General features: G+C 31.8%; 1 long non-coding RNA gene across 1 annotated transcript; it reads right to left on the reverse strand.

Annotated features, from left to right (window-relative positions):
* Positions 1-1,099: 1,099 nt before the first annotated feature.
* On the reverse strand, positions 1,100-2,653 carry LOC124891440. The gene is made up of 2 exons (XR_007049696.1): positions 2,008-2,653; positions 1,100-1,906 (listed from the first exon to the last, which is right to left on the reverse strand). It is a non-coding gene; the product is annotated as an uncharacterized LOC124891440 (long non-coding RNA).
* Positions 2,654-6,158: the final 3,505 nt, after the last annotated feature.

The following is a 6,158-nucleotide window of genomic DNA, read 5'->3' on the forward strand; positions in this document are numbered from 1 at the left end:
ATGAAAGTTTTTTAAAGAAACAAAAAAAAACTCTTTTTGATATTTTTGTTTTTGACAAAATGAGTGCAAAGGGTAAAAAAAAAAAAAAATCTTTTTGAATTTTTGGATTGTGAAAAACAAAAGCCATAAAGAACTCTAAAAACTACGAAACTCATTTTTTTCTTTTCGACTCCACTTTTTTCTTTTCTTTTTTTTCAAACACACCTTACTTCTAACACATGTTTTCTCCGAATCAGTCAATCAAATGATCAAGTTACCCTCAAAGATGCAACATTTAGCATATAGAGATGTTTTAGAGGCAAGTCTCCTATAAAGGGCCACGTGGGTCCCACTAGGTCTTAATATGATGCAGATAAGCATGACCTAAAGGCTGACCTACGTTGGGGTTTTCTAACAAGGCTGTTCGGGGGAGCATATGGTCGATAGTGGCTGCTTTTCTTTCCACTCACTCCATACGTCTGACGGCTCCCCCTTCCTAAAATAAGGGTGACTCAACTAGAGTTTGTGTGCACGACGTGCACTCCAGGACTTGTTGCAGAAAGAATGACTCGGGTTATGCACATGATGCCAGATATAAAGCAGTAACACATACGATAAAAATTGTAAACAAAAAGCACGTAGGCACTCAACAATGATAAACAATAACACAAAACAACTCAAATAAAACGTCTATAGACCTATAGTGCCAAACTAAGCCGATACAACTCTAAAAAATAAGCTCGAATTTTGAAAAATCCCCAGCAGAGTCGCCAGAGCTGTCACACCCCCTTTTAACTCCAAAAGATATGGTTTTTAAGGTTCGAAAGAATTTTTATTATTAAAGTGACAAAATAAAGATTTGTTCTGAAAGAGGATTATTTTTACATTTAAACTCAGAGTCTCCACTTGGCATAAATCGGTGTGCCAATTCACCTTTGGAAAATCTTTTTCAAAACGATTTGACTCTAGAAAATGGTTTGCGAACAGAGATTCCGGTTAAGGAATTTTGTTGACTGAGAGGAAGATGTTAGGCACCCCTCGATCCCATGGTTCGACCACGATCGCTTGGTAGAGTGAATCGGCTAATTTGGCACTACAATGTACAAACCACACAAAAACATGTAAAACAATCAAACAAACAAACAAAACAAAACGAATCCAAACTATAGTGTTCAGTCCGAGTTATACAGTCTCAAAATAGAAAATTACGGAAATATAAATCCTATTCTAAACTAATCATAGACTAAGCTCTAATGTCTCACCCGATGCCTCGGGCCTTCATCACGAACGTCCTCCAAGTACAAGATACTTCGGGGCATTCCCTGAATAAATTAATACAAATCCCACGAGGCATTCCCCCCCAAATGAATACATTTTTAGTGCCGAAAAATAAAACTATTCAATAAAATTTCAAATATTCCACGGAATTTTCAACATTCAACCAAAGCCACAAATTCTAAACTTTGCCTACCCAACCTATGTTTGTCTAAACCAATCGACGTATCATGATACTACCAAGTTCAATTAACGTTCATTTCGAGTCAAACAACCAATGAATCAAACTAACCAAAATTCACCAATTATGTCAAGTTTTCAATTCTCACCCCCAAATTAATTTTAATTGTCAAACGAGATACCATTTCACCGTACAATCTATAATCAAGGGAACCAATCATGAATCAAAACAAATCACTATTCATCATCAACAAAGATCAAGAAAAACATGATATTCAATCTAACACACCTAATATAATAAATGATGAGATAAAAAGAAGGAAAGAGTAGAATTGGACCTCGATTTAAAGCTTTCTCAATTCGATATATTATTTTGATTAAATCCGATAGAGTCGGCGCCGATGAACCTCGAATCAAACCTCAACAGTGAATCTCAGCTACGGTATGTATCCCTCTCTTGTTTTCTACTGACCTGAAATAGAAATTGCTAAAAATAGACAAATCCGAATCCAATTTTGTGCAAACCGAACTATTTTCCCACTGTTTAGGCGAGGACACGGCTGGTTGGATTACCTCAACGGTGGGATATGGCCGGAGATGGTGTTTTCGGTCGAATTTAGCCGTAATGATAACAAACAATGTCGACAATGTTCCTCGATTGAAGATTTCAGTGATATGTCATCGGAGAACAAGAGACGAAAAGGATTCAGGGATTTTTGGGTCTGCAGGTGGTCGGATTTGATAAGAGAACACCGATTCCGGTGAGAAATTTCATCAAAAACTCTCTCGCTTTCGCTATCTCTCTCCCTCACATCTTTTCTCTCCCGATTCTCTATTTTCAGTCCATGGTTGAAGGAGTGTGTGCGTGCGTGTTTGAATATCTTGCTGAATCAGTGGGTGAATGGAGATGATGAAAAATGGAGAATTATCTTCTCCCTGAGGTGAATTCCCGTGAGGTGTGGTGCGAGTGGATTCTATTCTTCTGTAGAAGATGAAAATGAAAGATGATGGTAATGGTTTTGTGTGTAGTGGTTTCTTGATGAGAGAATTGTGTGTTGATGTGTAGTTGCTATCTTGTGGTTCCAAAAAAAATGGAGAGTTCCAGTGAGCTTCTCCTTTTGGTGAATAATAGTGGTGTGTGTGAATCTCCCCCTCTATGTGAATTTTGTATCCCCTTTATCATCTAGAAAGAAAGTAGACCAAAAGAATAACATGTGGGCCCCCCTCTTTTTGTTGTTAATGTGTTTATTAAAAAGGAATAAAAAAATGTGGGGGGTGGTGACGTGAGTGGGGGGTGGGGTAGGTGGTTAGGATAAAGTTTGTTAGGATAAGGTTAGGGATTTATTGAATTTTTGTTATTTTTTATATTTTTGTGGGATATAATCATATGGGTGAGGGCACGCAGTAAGACAGGGGTAAAAATGATAAAAATGTTTTCGGAGAGGGACAAAATTATGTGTCTATATCATTAAATATAAATAAGTATCTGTAGAAAGAAAATCAGTCGTTCCTTTTCAATAATTAAAAAAATGCAAATGATAGTTCACATTTGTATTTCAATAATTAAAAAAATACTAATGATAGTTCACATTTGTATTTGTATGTTATAGTTTGTATTTGTATTTGTATTTTATAGTTCGCACTTGTATTTGTATGTTATAGTTCACATTGTATTTGTATATTATCGTTTGCATTTATATTTGTATTTTATAGTTTACACTTGTATTTGTATTTGTATGTTATAGTTAGTATTTGTATTTATATTTTATAGTTCACACTTGTATTTGTATGTTATAGTTCGCATTTATATTTGTATTTTATAGTTCACACTTGTATCTGTGTTTTCTAATTCTCATAAATGAAAAGAAGGAGAAAAACCAAAAAGGAAAAAAAAAAAAGGAGAAAAAATGAGAGAAAAAAAAAGTAATAGAAAATAGAGAAAAAAACAAAAAAAGAAAAAAAAAAGGAGAAAAAATGAAAAGGAAAAAACAGAAAAAGGAAAAAAAATAAAAAATGGAAAAAAACAAAAAAAAAAGTGAAAAAAGAACAGAAAAGTAAAGAACTGAAAAAGGGAAAAAAAAGAGGAGAGTAATAGAAAATAAAGAAAAAAAATAGATGAGAGAGACTATGAATTACAATTAGGGATAATTAATAGGTAAAAGGGGTTATGAATTATAATTAATTGAAACTTAGGCTAACTAGGGTATTTAGGAGTCTATATTTGCTAAGTTATGTAGTTATCCTTTGAATTAATTATATTCAAAATGTAATATTGTAAAACTAATGATATTACTTATTATTTTTTAACATATACATCAAACTAATCGGAATACTAAATAAATAAAAGAAAATTTTAAATTCTGAATTTGCCTCAATTATCAAATCCAATTCAAAGTGGGAGTTTGGAACCAACACGGAGCAAACATATCCATGTAAGTGGTCCGCCCAAATCACTCTTCCTGGTTCGTTAAAATCACAATATGGAGTGTACGCAAGATTTTCCACAAATTAAATGGCACTATTCGCATATTCATTATCACAAGCTTCTAACCCTATATTTTTGTTCTTATCCAAATTGATATTTATATATCTTATGTGGTGTTAGATCATAGTAACAATTTTATTATTTTTTTATGCAAAATCAATAAATACAGGACGTATATTATTTGTATATAAATTTCTTATACTTAATTATTGTGAGTGTTATGTCTTCCATTTTAATTTAAGTGAATTAATTTCTTTTCTAGTCTATTTAGAAAGAAATGATCACTTTTGAAATTTGAAAATATTTTTGCTTAAACTTATCATTTTTGACCCTTTTTGTCCGTTAAACTTCATGCTCAGTTAACAGATTCACACAAATTGAAGTAGGGACGTGGGGGCATATAAATATTCTTCTTTATTAAACTAATTAACTATAACATAATAATTAAAATAACTATATATAAATATTCAATGCAAATAAATTTTAATCGTCCAGTTATTATATATACATAAATAATTTTAAAATATTATTTACATATATACGTACCTAGCCAATTGACAAATGCCCTTTCTAGAAGGATGTCTTTGTCACTGGATGTGTGTATGTCCATCTTATCTTTATTTATTGTCAACAAAGAAAAATATCAGTTTATTGTGTGGAAATCGAGCATTCTTGTCATATTTGATGGATTGGTTTAAGGTTACGCTTCATTTCGCCTTCCTTCGTTTCAAAAAATAAGTGTGCTAAAATAAAAAAAATTATATTAAAATAATTGTTGCTTTAGAAATTTCAGACAAAAAATAATACTTCCTCAATTTAAAAAAGAATGATCTATTTTTTTTTATTCCGTTTAAAAAAGAATGATTCCTTTTCTTTTTGACAATACTTTAATTTCAACTTTTCACATGATATATTTAGAACCACAAGATTAAATGGCATTTTGGTACATTTAACACAACTTTAATTTAAGGCCACAAATTCAAAAGTCTTCTTTATTTTCTTAAATTTTGTATCAAGTCAAATTAGATTTTTTTTTTTAAACAGAGGGAGTAACTGTTTTCAACATTCTTGAACTTTCTTCGTTTCAATATATTTGTCTTACTTTCGTTTTTAATCCGTTTAGAAAAGAATGTATCTTTCTTGTTTTGAGTCTCTTTATCTTTCACATGTCATGTTTAAACCACAAGATTAAGAGACTCTTTAGTAAATTTTATATATTTTAAATTTAAGATCACAAAATTTAAAAATTATTTTTACTTTCTTAAAATATATATCAAGTTAAAATTAGATAAATAAAATAAAATGAATGGAGTATTAAAGAACTACATCTTCTTAATAGTGCTCGTGAAATAAGCTAATGCGATAATTATTTTTGGGATGGAGGGAGTATATCACACTAATTCCCCTCTTATCAACTTCACTAGTATATATAATACACTAATTTCCATAGAGGAAATAAGTTTAAGGAATGGAGATTGTTGCTTCCTACTTAGTCTCATTTTTGTTTGCAATAATTTTAGCAATATATGCATGGAGGTTGTTGGATTGGGCATGGTTTAGGCCAAGGAAACTAGACAAGTGCCTCAGACAACAAGGTCTTAAAGGGAACTCTTACAAATTAATATTTGGAGACCTCAAAGAGTTGTCCAAAAGCTTTGAAGTTGCAAAGTCCAAACCATTGAATGTCTCTGATGATGATATATCTCCCAAAATTCTTCCTTATTTTGTTGAAGCAATCAAGAAACATGGTAAGTTTTTGTTTTGTTTCGCACCTAATGGTGTTTTAATTTCTGCCTGTTTTTCAGACCGACTAATTTGCAATACTAGTCAAGTTTGGCGTAATACATGCACATTTAACTTGGCTTCAATTTTCATCTATGTCCTTCAACTTTCAACTTTGAGTGTGCACAAGTGGACACTTAAACTTATATAAAGTTGATCAAGTACACGCATCTGTCCTATGTGGCATCTTATTTGTCTAATTTATGTCCTATATGGCGTCCTACGTGTATTATGCCACATAGGACGCATATATCTATTTGTTCAACTTTATGCAATTTTAAGTGTCTACTTATGCAATTCAAAGTTGCAGGTCTTAATTGTAAACTGAAACCAAGGTAAAGGCATGCTTATGCGTTATGCCTTAAAAATTCATTGCTAGGTAGGAATTAGCTAAGAAATTTGTCGCTAAAATGTCAAGAAATAATTAGAAGCTAACATGATTTATTGATATTAATCT

The sequence above is a fragment of the Capsicum annuum genome, unplaced genomic scaffold (assembly GCF_002878395.1).
Source record: "Capsicum annuum cultivar UCD-10X-F1 unplaced genomic scaffold, UCD10Xv1.1 ctg35470, whole genome shotgun sequence".
NCBI lineage: Eukaryota > Viridiplantae > Streptophyta > Magnoliopsida > Solanales > Solanaceae > Capsicum > Capsicum annuum.